The following is a 16,519-nucleotide window of genomic DNA, read 5'->3' on the forward strand; positions in this document are numbered from 1 at the left end:
TATATCTCTATCTAGACTTCTGCCACTTTTCACTCCGTGGCCCCAAACAACCCCCCCCCTTTTTTTTTTAATTACTTAACATCAATGTGTTCTGTTTGAGTATGTATCTCTTCTTCACATTAGACAGCTCTCCGCCGCTGCCAGCAACTCATATATTATTTTTAACAAGCTCCTCTTTGAGCGTACAATATTTCATTTACTTCTACGCCTTACCACGCCTCGCGTGCGTATCCTGTGCTTTTCTGCACTTTCTTCTCACTTGTATGTTTTCTACGCTTCTCCAAGCGTACATTATATCTACGTTTTTCACTTACTGAGCTCCTCGTGAGCTTAATGTGCCTTTGCACTGAAAATACTCTCTTTTTCCAATTCTTTTCTTATAAAAAAAACTCATATTACTGTGTACTTAATTACTTATTCTTCTCCCACGCCCCACAAGCGTGTATTTGGTGCCTTACTGCACTATTTTCTGCTTCATTAATTCTCATGTATTCTGCACTAACTCTTAATTTTTTTTTTTTATAGTTTTTCTCTTTTCTTAAAAAATGACGTCCTTTATTGAGCTCTTTTTACTTACTGTCAGCTGTGCTTCTTTGCACTTTTTCTCTTTAAATCTCTTTATCACGTACGGTATTTCTATCGCGCCCCCTCAGGCGCTTATCTTGTGCTTCTTCTGCACTTATTCTCTGTTAAACTCTTTTTTCTCACTTATTTTACTTCAGTCTCTTTTTTCTTTAAATAACCTTGTATTACCTTGTACCTATTTGTCAGTATACTCCCCCAAGTTAACCCCTACAGCGCATGTTATCAGCCGGCACGTTAGTAACGAATTTCAACACCAATTATTCCCCATGCATCCAGGTTAGTTCTCCATGCACTCTTTCCGCACCAGAGTTCATGAACATTCCTGACCTTTCACTCACACAGACATTCTTTTTCCCGGGAACACACACACCTTCTGAGCATTTTATCTACAAGGCCTGATAATTCTCAATCTTATCTTTTTAGTCTCTTGTCAATTTTCTTAGTCCAGGTTCTTTTGGGTAAGAGGCAATTAAAAATATCACCTGTCAACTTGGGCGGAAATCCCGACTCACTCCTCCAGATCGTGCAGAAGTTATAAAAGGTTTCTGCTTACCTTTTAGTCGTGATCACTGTTATTTACGGTCTGGAGGGATGAGCTGGACCGTCCCAGGCTGCCGGAATGCCCCTGGACCCTCCTGAAGCTGGCTCGCCAAGTTCTGTCATGGTCTTTCTTTTTGGTCGTCTCAGGATGTCTTCTTTAAATAACACAAACTAATTGCAAGTGGTTTGCAAGAAAAGGACACAACACTTTGGAATAATTCAGCCTTAAGCAAGATAAAATGCACAGAGTTTTTAAGTTTATTTAAGCCTTTGACACAGAGCTTATACAAACTGAGAGAGACTGAATATGTGACGACTGCGCTCATCTATTTATTGGAGACCCGCGGGCATCGCTCCTCCTTCGACTTTTTTATTTATTTTATTCCCAAGACATGGTTTTCTATTGGAAGCGTCCTCTAGTGAACCCTAAGCAGGTGTTAGGCCATTATTTCAATGTGACAAACGCTCCCATTAAAACTTGAAGGATTTACAACTGATTTTTTTTTTTAAAAACCCTTCTGCCACAGGTGCAGCTGGCCTGAGGCCCACTGCACCTGGCCTGCGGGAAAGTACCTAAGAGGCCTTGGAAAGCACCTAAGAGGCCTTGGAAAGTACCTGACAGACCGAATGACTAATAGAGCCCTTTTTTGGGTTGAACACCTGCTAGTTCAACCAGAGGACATATAGTTCAGATCAGGACACTTGATAGTTCATCATAGTTCAAATAAGGACCTAAAAATTCTTCTACAGAACATTCAATACACGAGCAACAGCTCTGGTTGACATTCCTGCTGTCAGCATGCTAATTGCACACTCCCTCAAATCTTGCGACATCTGTGGCATTGTGCTGTGTGATAAAACTGCACCTTTCAGAGTGGCCTTTTATTGTGGGCAGTCTAAGGCACACCTGTGCACTAATCATGGTGTCTAATCAGCATCTTGATATGGCACACCTGTGAGGTGGGATGGATTATCTCAGCAAAGGAGAAGTGCTCACTATCACAGATTTAGACTGGTTTGTGAACAATATTTGAGGGAAATGGTGATATTGTGTATGTGGAAAAAGTTTTAGATCTTTGATTTCATCTCATACAAAATGGGAGCAAAACCAAAAGTGTTGCGTTTATATTTTTGTTGAGTGTATATATATATATATATATATATATATATATATATATATATATAGTGTATTGGTTTGTATAAATGCCAAAGATAAACATTTCACTCCTTCTCTGCCATCATGAAGCTGTGTATCAATCTAAGCACAGCTCTGCCTGCATCTGGTGCACGTGAACAGCTTTTCAGCTGCGCCAGTCGAGCAGTCACATCCAAACCAAACCCTGTGAACTTTGAATATTCATATCCAAACCAAACCCTGTGAACTTTGATAATCAGCTTCTACGTACTAAAACTGAACAAAAGAAAGTGAAGTGTCCCCTAAACGTCAACATGTCCAATAGTTTAAGGACCATGTGTTTGTTTGCAGGATACTGGGAAAACTTCATACAATTAATTTTTTTTCTTTTGCATAATTCCTGTTTTGTGCTCACTGGCTGAGAACAAATTGCCTAATTTTTTTTTGTGGACTTCATCAATAAGGCAGAAATGTGTTTTAGTGAATGTAGGCATTTTCTAAATGTTCCATTTGATTCAATAGTTAGTTATAAGGCCTCCCTGGCTCATCACCTTCTCATGGTGAGTGGTTTGGGTGCAGTACTGATCCTAGGAGCTGGGTTGTCTGGACCATTAGCTCCTGGTAGGGCCGTCCTTATCAAATTTGTTAGGAGAGTATACCTCCCCATACCCTATGACTGCTGGGATAGGCTCTAATCCCACTGTGACCCTCAACTGGAGTAAGCTGTGTTTTTAAAAAAGTGAGTAAAGCTCAAAATCCTAATCATACCTTTTATTTCCATACACACAAATGCATTGGGAACACTGCACATTCTACTCCAAATCAAAACATGAAAAAAAAACTATCAAATTTATTACTATTACAGAATGTAAAGAAAAAGGAATATTCCACTGTTCATAAAATAAGTGTCTGCATTTTTCTTTCTGTGGCCCTTATTTAAAGAGGAAGGCAGCAAATGTACATGTTGGCTGTAGCACATTTATGTGAAAATCAGAGTAAAATGGGTCATTCCAGACACTGTTCAGAAGAACAGCGTACTTTAATGAAAAAGTTGATTGGAGAGGGGAAACATAAAAAGAAGTGCAAAAAAAATAAAATAAAAAATGAGAGGCTGCTCAGCTAAAATGATCTTAAATGCTTTAAATGGCAACCAAAACCAAAAAGATGTGGAAGAAAATTGAAAACCACCACTCAAATGGATCAAAGAATAGACAGAATGGAAAAGACTCAGACAATGATCAGCTCCAGGGTGATCAAAGAAAGTCTAAAGTTACCTGTGAGTACTGTACAATTATAGTACTGAACAATTATAAGACACCTATGTGAAGCCAAACTGAGAAGCCCCCACAAAGTCCCATTGTTGAAAAAAAATGGCGTGCTGTGGAGGTTACAGTTTGCCAATGAACATGTTAACTGGACTAAGAGAAATAGTGCAACATTTTGTGGACTGATGAAAGCAAGATTGTTCCTTTTGGGTCTAGGGGCCAGAGACAGTTTGGCAGATGTCCCCCAAAAACTGAATTCAAGCCACATAGGCCATGGGGAAAAAAAAATCTGTCCGGGGCTTAGTTTTTGAGTTCGTGGTGGCTTTCACTTGATTTTGATCTGTAGTAGTCAGGACTATCAGAAAATGCAAAGTTCCTGCAAAAATAGTTGCTCCTTAATTAGTAATTAGCCATTAATTAGCAGCATATCCATGAGATGCGAAAATGCCTAAAAAATACAAATGACAGAAATCAATAGATAATATTTTATTCATATTTTAAAGTAACACTGAAGTGTTGTAGAGATGTATCATAACATATTATGTAAAAGGGAGGTAAAAGACTGCCCCCTGGTGGTGATATAAAGGAGACTGAACTTCCAATTACTAGTAAATGTTCATTTATACCTTGGTTTAAAACAGACAATAGACATTAATTCTACAGACCGTGAAGCAAGGTGGACATTACATTATTGAAAATCAGGGATATGCTCCAAAATGCCCCTGGACAGTATTGTGGTGTACCAAAATCACAAGAATTTTCCGAGACAAAAAGTTCATTTTTTTCCCACCATAGCAGAAAAACATTGCATCGAGAAAATATTAATGGAAAAAGGACATAACTTCTGCTAGTAACAGTTCGCCAATTATTTGTACATTTCTGGTGAATTCTCTTATCGAATAAAACTATTTTACATTGCAAGTCACATATCCTCTCAAAGGGTGGGCCAGAATGGTAAATCAAGTTGAAATGAGCAAATCTTTAGTGCTGGATTGTTGAGTAATGAGGAAAAGTAAACACTGCAGTTGCTCCTCCTGACCATGTCTTTATTCATCATCATCTGAATCAGTCAGATTCTGAATCAGATTCTCTCTCACTTTCTGGTTTCCTGTTAGTACAGATCTCAGGTAGACATCTGCACAAGTCAGTGCACAGCAAATTTATTTTGCTGCAAGAGCACGCACCCTTGCAACCACTCTTCTGGCATTTGCAGTGCACTATTTTCAGTACACTGGGTGGAGCTGGATCACCTGACATCCAGTCAAACACAACAGTGTCACCCTCAATCTTCCACCCATGACCATTAGGAGAGATGGAGCATTGCTGTATGGCAGAAGGGACCTACGATGAATGGCTGCTTGATAGTTTGTCCTTTTCACATGGTGCAGCAGACATTCCGTGGTTGAGAGGCAGCAACTGAGAATCTCATCTACATGTTAGCCGCAACAAATTATAACTATTATACCAGGCAACATTCTCATCTGAGCATTCCTGTCCACTTTCCCTTTGCATTTCACTTTGTTTGCGTGTAATTTGGTTAATAGTACAGCAGATAACTGAAACAATCATGCAAATGGTGATAAAAGCATCAAATTTGGCAGAAATACTCCTTAGACACGCCTCTTTTGAAAAAAACGATTGGCCACTTGACTTTTCAATCGGTGGTCAGGTAAATTCTTCAATTCTTCAATTGAAGAATTACACAGAGGTCAAAATTAAAAGATGCTCCAATCATATTGAAAAATATTCCACATTATTTGCCTGATCATAAAGATTTCAAAAAAGTATAGTTTGGACTATCTGTGACTGAATTCTATGGAATTACAGGATAAAAACAGCAAGAATGGTGACAAAGCTCATTTTCATTTTGTACAGGGGTCAAAAGATAAAGTTGCTCCAATTTTGGTAACAAGTGATGCAAATTATTGGTTGAGCTAATAGGATTAATAAATGGAGTAGTTTTGACAGTGTTGAATGCCTAGTCTCCAAAGTAAAGGTCAAACAAGGTCTACGTCTATTGGATTCTATCATATGTGACATATGTTACCCTGTGATAAGTAAGGATGATGCACAGTTCAAACTATTCCTTTTTGAAACCGTGTTAACCAGTAATTTGCATCACTTTTTACAAAAATTGGAGCAACTTTAACTTTTGACCCCTGTACAAACCAACACTGACCTTTGTCACCATTCTTGTTGTTTTTATCCCATAACTCCATAGAATTCAGTTAGAGACCATCCAAACCATACCTTCTTGGAATCTTTATGATCAGGCAAATAATGTGGAATATTTTTCAATATGATTGGAGCATCTTTTAATGGCAGCACCCTGACATCAGGGTGAATGTGAGGCATAATTGTAAAGCGCTTTGAGTGTCTGATGCAGATGGAAAAGTGCTATATAAATGCAGTCCATTTACCAATCGTTTTTTTCACGAGGATTGTCTGAGGACTATTTCTGCCGAATCTGAAGCTTTTATCACCATTTGCAGGATTCCGCTCTAAATATTCTCTTATCTGCTGCACTATAAAAAACCCATTGAAAATGCCATGGTTGGGACCCCGGAAGTAGAGAAATGATGTCATATGCGTCATATTTTACTCCGTAATTTGTATGATTAAAAAGGGCTAATTAAAACTTCAGAGCAACTTTTTGAAAATTGCTTGAAAATGACATCATCTCTGAAATAAAGAAATTAAGTTGCCCCCTGAGAGTCACCATGAAGTGACAAGATACAGCTTTTGCCCTATGGCCTAACAGTACACTGTGAAGACAGTGAAGCAAGCATCATAATATGAGGATGTTTCTCATACTGTGATATCGGGCCTATTTATCTCATACCAGGAATCATGGATCAGTTTGAATACATCAAGACGCTTGAGAGATCATGTTGCCTGTTGCCAGAGGAAATGCCCTTGAAATTGGTGTTTGAACAAGACAACGACCCAAAAACACACCAGCAAACAAGCAGCATCTTGGTTCCAGACCAACAAGGTTAACGTTATGGAGTGGCCAGCCCAATCCCCGGACGTTAATCCAATAGAAAACCTGTGAGGTGGCATTAAAAATGCTGTTCCTAAGGCAAAACCAAGAAATGCCAAAAAATTGTGCAATGTAGTCCCATCATCCTGGGCTAGAATACCTGATCACAGGTGCCAAAAGTTGGTTGGCTCCATGCAACACAGATGTGAAGCAGTTCTCGGGAACAGTGGTTATACAACTAAATATTAGTTCAGTGATTCACAGGAAAGATCTTCAAGCATCAGTTTATACAGTAAATGTTAAGAAAAATACAGACACTATGTACTATTTTTTTGAACAGACCACCGTGAGACATGTTAGTTTTACCCTACTGATGTGTTCTTTCAATAGTCATCCTGCTCAGTACGAGAGGAACCGCAGATTCAGATTCAGACATTTGGTGTACAACCCCTGGCAAAAATTATGGAATCACCGGCCTCAGAGGATGTTCATTCAGTTGTTTAATTTTGTAAAAAAAAAAAAAAGCAGATCACAGACATGACACAAAACTAAAGTAATTTCAAATGGCAACTTTCTGGCTTTAAGAAACACTATAAGAAATCAAGAAAAAAAAGATTGTGGCAGTCAGTAACGGTTACTTTTTTAGACCAAGCAGAGGAAAAAAAAATATGGAATCACTCAATTCTGAGGAATAAATTATGGAATCACCCTGTAAATTTTCATCCCCAAAACTAACACCGGCATCAAATCAGATCTGCTCGTTAGTCTGCATCTAAAAAGGAGTGATCACACCTTGGAGAGCTGTTGCACCAAGTGGACTGACATGAATCATGGCTCCAACACGAGAGATGTCAATTGAAACAAAGGAGAGGATTATCAAACTCTTAAAAGAGGGTAAATCATCACGCAATGTTGCAAAAGATGTTGGTTGTCAGGTCAGCTGTGTCTAAACTCTGGACCAAATACAAACAACATGGGAAGGTTGTTAAAGGCAAACATACTGGTAGACCAAGGAAGACATCAAAGCGTCAAGACAGAAAACTTAAAGCAATATGTCTCAAAAATCGAAAAATGCACAACAAAACAAATGAGGAATGAATGGGAGGAAACTGGAGTCAACGTCTGTCACCGAACTGTAAGAAACCGCCTAAAGGAAATGGGATTTACATACAGAAAAGCTAAACGAAAGCCATCATTAACACCTAAACAGAAAAAACAAGGTTACAATGGACTAAGTAAAAGCAATCGTGGACTGTGGATGACTGGATGAAAGTCATATTCAGTGATGAATCTCAAATCTGCATTGGGCAAGGTGATGATGCTGGAACTTTTGTTTGGTGCCGTTCCAATGGGATTTATAAAGATGATTGCCTGAAGACATGTAAATTTCCACAGTCATTGATGATATGGGGCTGCATGTCAGGTAAAGGCACTGGGGAGATGGCTGTCATTACATCATCAATAAATGCACAAGTTTATGTTGAGATTTTGGACAATTGAAAGGATGTTTGGGGATGATGAAATCATTTTTCAAGATGATAATGCATCTTGCCATAGAGCAAAAACTGCGAAAACATTCCTTGCAAAAAGACACGTAGGGTCAATGTCATGGCACAGGGTCAATGTCAACGAGCAGATCTGATATGATGCAGGTGTTAGTTTTGGGGATGAAAATTTACAGGGTGATTCCATAATTTTTTCCTCAGAATTGAGTGATTCCATATTTTTTTTTCCTCTGCTTGGTCTAAAAAAAGTAACAGTTAGTGACTGCCACAATCTTTTTTCTTGATTTCTTATAGTGTTTCTTAAAGCCAGAAAGTTGCCATTTGAAATGACTGTAGTTTTGTGTCATGTCTGTGATCTGCGTTTTTTCTACAAAATTAAACAACTGAATGAACATCCTCCGAGGCCGGTGATTCCATAATTTTTGCCAGGGGTTGTATGTGCTTGGCTGAGGAGCCAATGGTGTGAAGCTACCTTCTGTGGGATGATGACTGAACGCCTCTAAGTCAGAATCCTGCCTAGACGAAGTGATACCGAAGCGCCGTGGATTTTTGGTTGGCCCAAAAGCCGTTCGTGACTGGACTGGGGCACAGCTGGACATGTAGTGACCCTTCTTCCTCGCACCTCATGTTGGTAGCACCAGGTTCTTAATCATGTATGCCAGCCAAGCACACACAATTCTTCTCTGCATGATCCCCTCAAGTTAGGCTAGGGGAGGTGACGGTCCAGTGGTTAAGCATTGGGCTTGAGACCAGAGGATCTTTGGTTCAAACCCCAGCCTGACTGGAAACTTACTAAGGGTCCTTGGGTAAAGTTCTTAATCCTCTAGTTCAGGGGTGGGCAATCATGTGCCATAAAGAGCCGAGACACTGCAGGCTTTCCGTGCAACCAGTCACCTCAGCAGGTGATTTCATTAATGATCAGGTGTCTCAGCAGGTGATTTCATTGACAACCAGGTGTTTATGTTCAGAGAAGCTCATCAGCAACCCACCTGCTGAGGTGAATGGTTGCATGGAAAACCTGCAGTGTCTCGGCCCTCGATGCCCACCCCTGCTCTAGTTGCTCCCGGTGTGTAGTGAGCACCTTGCATGGCAGCACCCTGACATCAGTCTGTGAGTGCGTTTGTGTGAATGTGAGGCATAATTGTAAAGTGCTTTGAGCATCTGGTGCAGATCTAAAAAGTGTTATATAAATGAAGTCCATTTACCATCTAACATGCATTGCACCTCGGCATGTTAACACCTGCGGCCAGATATGGGACATGAAAGAGCACTAGGACATGTATAAAGCAGGAGTTCAGACATCAATATGCATGGTAAGCACACCAATTGTTTGCTTAGAGTGATCACTAAATGTCAGCACAGGACACTTTGTCGGAGAGAAGAGAGTCGGCTGAGGCTACTTACGGTGAATTGTGTCCAAAAGGAGGAACATGATCGCTACACATCTCCCCCCAAATTTGCCACAATGAAAAGAACAAAGGCTATGGAGGAAAGTGCGCTCAGTGTTGGAGTTACACCGGCCAGTTTTTTTGTCCCTCATCCCCATATGTGAAACGGGTCGTTGTTGGGAGGCTCTGGCGGCCGTCCTTGAGAGCCAAATTTGCACCACAGATAGATATTGGGGCATGGAAAATGCCACTGGATTTTGGAGGTGATCCAAATCCAGATTCTGGATCAAGATTCACTTTACATAGGCTTTGAAGGATTACCTCAAAACTACTTCAAGGATTCTCAACAAATTTTCACCATGGATACAAATTAGGCCATGGAAGACTCCATTCAATTTTGGAGGTGATCCGAATCCTGACTCTGAATCAAGATTTCACTTTATATTTGAAGAATTACATCAAAACTACTTTACGGCTTTTGACCATATTATATATATATATAGATATATATCTATATATATTATTCCATGGAAGACTCCATTACATTTTGGAGGTGATCCAGATTGTGGATCAAGATTCCAATCTGCATCTGGATCACCTCTAAAATTTTATGGAGTCTTCCATGTCCTAATGTCTATCTGTGGTGCAAATGTGGTGAGAATCTGTGAAGTAGTTTTTAAGAAATCCTGCAAAGCCTATATAAAGTGAAATCTTGATCCACAATACGGATCTGGATCCAGATCTCCTCCAAAATGTAATGGAGTCTTTCATGGCCCAATATGTATCCATGGTGAAAATTTGATGAGAATCCATGAAATAGTTTTGATGTAATTCTTCAAAGACTATATAAAGTGAATCTTGATCCAGAATCCGGATCACCTCAAAATTTAAAGGGGTCTTCCATGGCCTAATATGTATCTGTGTTAAAAATTGTCAAAATCCGTAAAGTAGTTTTGACGTAATCCTTAAAAGCGTATATAAAGTGAAATCTTGATCAAGAATCCGGATTCGGATCCAGATCACCTCCAAAATTTAATGAGAGTCTTACATGGCCTAGTATGTGTCCATGGTGAAAATGTGTTTAAAAGCCATGAAGTAGTTTTGACACAATCCTTCAAAGCCTATATAAAGTGAATCTTGATCCAGAATCCAGATCCAGTTCACCTCCAAAATTCAGTGGAGTCTTCGATGCCCTATCAGTAGTTTTGATGTAATCCTGCTAACAGTAATCCTTCAACGTGTATATAAAGTGAAACTTGATCTCAAATCTGGATCAACTCCAAAATTTAATGGGTTCTTCCTTGGCCTATTATCTATCTGTGGTGAAAATTTAATCAAAATCTGTGCAGTAGTTTTGACATAATCCTAACAGACAGCCAAAACGCAGGTGATTTTATTACGTCCTTGGCGGACCTAATAACCGTTCATGTCAGACTTTCTCAAGAATCAAAGCACTAAACAAAGTAAACAATAAACGACCCTAGTAAAGGTACACAATGCACAAAAATTTCAAAGAGCTGATAAACCAGAAAAAAAGGTGCGACTTGTACTGCGGTACAACTTCCACCTCTTCAAGAGGCAGCTTTTGACAGGTGCGACTTCAGCTGTACCCCAAAAAAATATGGCATCTGTTAATACTGGTAACCCCGAGTGGCACAGATTGGTCAAATTCTGAGGTGTGCCTGAAGAAACTCAATTCACAAAAACAGAAGTCAAACAAAAACTGAAGAGAGTGGGACCGATTTAAAATTGCCCTGATTTTAAATTTGGCTCAAATTCTCAACTTGTTTTTTTGGACCTGAGGCTCGTCTGTGCACCAGCTTTTCCTGAAATATGTTCATTACGCGAGTTATATTGTCCAAAGAAGGAGTCTGGGCAAAAAAAAAGAAAAAAGGAGAGAACATTATGAGCTCACGAGAAAAATGCACTGAAAAGCCTGGTATTCATATTTATGCCCAGTGGAGGGCAACACAGGCTAGTAAGAGAACTCGCAAATGACAACAAACTAACACAGGTGGTAATGAGAACTGAACACAGCACAATAAAGTCACATTGGAGATAAAGTCTCTGTTTAAATGTTAACTGTGGCTCGAGAATGTCATGTGCATCACACGAGTGTGGAGAAGACGGACTGAGCCGCAGCAAAAAAGGACACCGTTTCAACTTGAATGCAATGCAAAAGTGGGACTTTGACATGGCAACCTGTAAGTGAACCACTCGAGACAGCAGGTCATCTCAAACTGCTTTTATTACATCTTAAATAACAGTACATTTTTATATAGTTTCTATCTTGCATCCAGCTTTCTGTTGTACACTGACTTTAAAATTAAATACAAAAGGTGAAAAGGAAACAGTGGGGGTGCAGAGCTCTAGTTATTTGATGGAGAAAAGAGAAAAGGGAATTTAATTAATTTTTAATATTTTATTTTACTTTTGCCAACTCCAGGCCTAACGCACAATTACAGCACTTTTTGTACAGAATATTGCAGAGAAAAAGAATGGGGAAAAAAATGTCACTACTGCTAAGGAAATTGTTTACAAAAAAAGAGAAATTTTGCCATTCGGATGTTGAAAGTATTTTTTTTTTTTTAAGTTTCATTGAAGGACAGGAAAAACATTTTGCTACATAAGTAATGAAAATTTGTTCCATAAAAGACTGTGTCCGTTTATGTGAAAGAACACATGCATGTGTGTACAATTAAAAAGGTTTGCTTCGCGGAATCCTTCCCAAGTGTGGACCAAGTGACCGTTAATGTTGAAATCTGCTTCTCGAGTGCATAGATTTGACATTTCAGTTCAATCATATGTGCACAGAGTAGCCAAGAACAAAACCAGGGAAGGGGACAGGAAAACAAAATATAAATACCATTGTATTGATGATATATTCAACAGGTTATTTTCTTAAAGAAAAACATCGAAGGACTAAAATCCATATGCACCTTTTAAGCAATTCTACAGCATGCGAGTCTAAGAGATAACCAACCCAGAGCAGACAACCAATTATTTTTTTTTCTTTTGTTTTTAACTTAAAAAGTTTCATTATCATTATTTTCAAACATTGATTTATACAACATATCATTCACAGAGTAGTAACTGCATTTCCAAGCACGGAATGGGCACCTCTGTTAAAAGATAAAGTCTAGATTGTAACCAGACTGAAGTGGATCTCTGACCCGACTATAAATCACAGCACCAGTCCCGACCACGGCTAACAAAAACTAAGCCACAGGGGAGGAACAATCTGAAAAACATGGGGCTGGGGTGGATCATCATCATCATCTTCATTTAATTGCATGGTGACCAGACAGAAAGCAGAAGAACCGTGAAAATGGTGTTTGGTTTGTTCCGTTTTAAAAACGAGCATTCATCCTCATAAATAGCATGTGCTTGGTTAGTTAACTTTTTCTTTAGATGTTATTCTCTATATGCAAAGTTTAATTTTTGTGCAAACAAAGATTTGTGAACTACACTGGAAAAAAAAAAACAAACAAACAAGAAAGCATGAGGGACTAAATGTACAGAAGGGTCAGAAGTGGCTTAAGGACTCCCTGTTGAATTCTCTCATTTTATTCTGCTGTGGGACAAAAGGTGGATTTAAAAAAAAAAACCAAACAAAAAAAAAAAAACAATCTGAAGGAGCTTTATTTTTCCCAACCTAAAAACAATCTTGTAAAAGATGTAGAAGTAAGAAAATAAAACAAAGCTTTAATCCCCATTTTAAAACATTAGCTGACAGATCACTGATCTACTTTAACAATAAAACAAAAATGGCCAAAAAGCCTTTGAGAGTTTGTGTAAAAACCTTCACTCAAACCTGTGTACACTGGAGACGCAGACATGTTTGTGTGTCTGAGGTGGTGGCTTAGCTTTTTTTTCCCCCCCTTCCTACAATACAGATCACGGGCATGAGGAATGACGTTTTTCCCTCCGTTCCATTTCAAACCCTTCATTCCTTTGTGTCTTGTAGCTGGATGAGTGACAAATAATTGTGCTCTTTAAAATGAAAAGGAGAGAATTCTTGCCCTTAGTTTTCTTGGGGTGTTTGGAGTCAGTATTATGCTGTTTTAAAAGGTTGGATATGCAAAAAATTCAAAATTGTGATGTTGGAATGGTCTTCCACTCAACTTTGGAGTCCGGATGCCAGCTGTGGAGGGAGGAACAAGACAAAGTCAACACCACTCACTGAGCCCGAAAAACACGTAGGCTATCAGCATGTAAAGCTACATACAAACTTAAAAAACAAAACAACAACAACAAAAAAACACCACACATATTTCACTTGAGTTTCATGTATAAAATTTTCTGTTATCCAACAAACTTCAGATTACAGGAAATGTGATCCAAAATTGTGAAAGCTAAATGAAATATTGTCTACAAAGTGGCAACAATAAATAAATTAAGTTTCTATTTTTCTTTTTTCGTTTTTTTTTTGTTTTTTTTTACTGGAATTTATAAAACTGGGAAAGTGGTAAGACACGAAAAATATCAATACAAAAAAAAAAAAAAAAACTGAGTGCAAAAAGTCACATGACTGTTGTCCAGTTACAAAAAGTCACTTTCTGCTCAACTAAACCCACATGGGCTCTGTGACTCAAAATAATAATAAAATAAATAAAAATAAAAAAATACCCACAGATGGTGAGATTGGCAAATAAATTTCACTCTCTCTCTCATACACACAGAGGGATTAAAGCAAAGCAAAAAAAAAAAAAAAAACATCCTACAGTTTAAGGTAAAACATGGAGACAGCTGAGAAAAAATTGTTCTGCTGCTGAACAAGATCATATTTCACTCATTAACATTGCTGCTCTTTTCTTATGCAGCATCACATTATAGAAAGACTTTAATCTCCACACTATTTAAATAATTCAGGATAAACACATTTTAAGGGGACAACTTTTGGGGTTTTGATGTCCAGGGATGCATCCTGGAGGGTTCTTCAATAACTATTTTCTCACTCTGATCCCCCTCAGTTTAGTTGTACTGCTTAATGTGTGTTGTATAAGTATTTTCTTTTACACATTTTCACCTTTTCTTTGCATTTAACCAAAACTGATATCACAATCTACATGTTTGTTTGATAAATATTACTAACCACAAGAGCTGTAATCATTTTTATGTTTTTGGTTTCCCTCATCCTAACTGACCTAATTTTAAAGCTAGAACCCCAAACAGACCCAGTAATGTCTATTTTACACATTACATTAAAAAAGATATTGCTTGCTTCTATGGATTATCTGTGTGGAAGAATTGGCCAAAATTACACCTGAACAATGCATGCAGAGCCGGCTCTTGGCATAGGCCATATAGGCAGTTGCTCAGAGCGCCACCTGTTGGAGGGGCGCTGCTACAAGCCCTCAATAAATAAATGAATAAAATTATATGAAAAAAATAAAAACATTACAGCCCTCACATTAACGCTCGTCTGATTGTCCCGGACAAGTAAAAATGTGGTCGGACGGCACAGATCCTTTCTAACCTTGCCCGAACTGGAGAAGTCCAATTGTTCCTTTTAAAGTGCTCAAACCATTTATTTTTTGGCGTCATTACAAGTTTGGGAGCTTTCCAGACAGCACATGTGCACATTGTGACCACAGCCTGTGAAAAACAGCCTTGCGTGTGTGAAGCTTTTACACAAAAGCTGCATTGATAAGTCCACCTTGCTGATGAATAGATGAAAGCTCTGATCAAATCGATCAGAATCCGTCTGATAAACAGGTGTTTTTGATCAGTTAATTCACTAAATAACAAAAGTGCATTCTTTCGCTCCAGGAGGTCGACACAGCACAGTGTGTTTAACAAAAACACACAAACACACTGCTTTACTTTAAAAACGCAACAAGTCTACTTAAGGTCATCTGTGTCATTCGATGAGAACAGACAGCAAAGTCGTTCTCTGCACCTGCGCGCAGAGAAGGACACACACACACACACACACACAATCCTTGTACTATTCTTCAAGCTTCAACACTTAAAGGACATGTCGCACTGAAATCATAATTTTGATTTAGGCTGTTAGTGGCCATCTGATGATCCACCGGGATTACTTTGTGGACTTCCGTGAGCGATTTCAAAGTATACGGCATTCGCAGCAAACAGCTATGGAGACTTTCAAAAACAAAGTACTCGTGAGTCCTCGGGTGTTTCCGACAGGTGACAGTTAGTAGCAGCGTCGCAGCGTGCGCTTCAATGAGCTGAGGCACAGATTCATTCCAAAGTTGACACAAGTGTGATGTTGTGTTATGACGACTCATTTTTAAGTAATAACTGTTCATTTTGATGCAGTCACTGTAAAAGCAGCAGCTGTGAGAAGGTTTGTGCACCTGTGGCAATTAGTCATAAATGTAGCCTGTTAAAAATGCTGTGTTGTATATAACTGTGAAAAATCTACTATATATATATATATATATATATATATATATATATTTTTTTTTTTCCACATCTATTAAACGGCAATAAACAGCTGATATGCGGGTTAAAACAGTGTAACAGCCGTTTTAACCCGCATGTCAGTTTTTTTTAATTAAGGGATTATTCAACATTAATTCTCTTTTAAAAAGTTCCTTATAGAGACTGACAGTTTTATGACATTTGAGAGTCTACAAACTTAATACTGATTATACAACCCAAAGATTTTCAAATCCACAATAAAAACAAAAATATCAGAAACCACTACTTATGGTTTCGGCCTCGAGTGCATGGTTTTCTTCAGGGTGTATAAAACCATATTCATTGGTGAACAACTTGATAACTGATAAGATCTTTCTTTGTTCAACATCATTTCAATTTGATATGCTAACACCAAACGGTACCCCCATAAAAGTACTAGTATTGAAAATTCATGATGGCTCAATATCCAGTTTTATTTGGAATTTGGCTTTTATTAGAAAATGCTCTTATGTTATGGACATTTTAGATAGGCTGCACCACTAAAACAACAGTATCTCATAAAACTTCACTCTGTACAGATTTAAAATCTTTAAGCAACCATCTGTGTAATTGACCTCATACAGGGACAGTGACTCAATCCAAATGCAGATCAGTATGCTTTTACTTTTAGGTTCATATTTCGGGGGAAAAGATAGCTTCACCAATTTATTTGTGTTTCTGAAGTTTCC

The 16,519-nt window shown here is 38.4% G+C and overlaps 1 protein-coding gene across 1 annotated transcript in view; it reads right to left on the reverse strand.

Moving 5' to 3' along the window:
* Window positions 1-11,631: 11,631 nt before the first annotated feature.
* The window catches only part of LOC117511972 (guanine nucleotide-binding protein G(I)/G(S)/G(T) subunit beta-1), a 112,835-nt gene continuing 107,947 nt past the window's right edge, over window positions 11,632-16,519 (reverse strand). The window contains exon 11 of the mRNA XM_034171906.1: window positions 11,632-13,545. The gene's annotated coding sequence lies outside the window, so the exon portion shown is untranslated. The remainder of the gene's footprint in view (window positions 13,546-16,519) is intronic.

This window comes from Thalassophryne amazonica, chromosome 6, assembly GCF_902500255.1.
Source record: "Thalassophryne amazonica chromosome 6, fThaAma1.1, whole genome shotgun sequence".
NCBI classification, from domain to species: Eukaryota; Metazoa; Chordata; class Actinopteri; order Batrachoidiformes; family Batrachoididae; genus Thalassophryne; species Thalassophryne amazonica.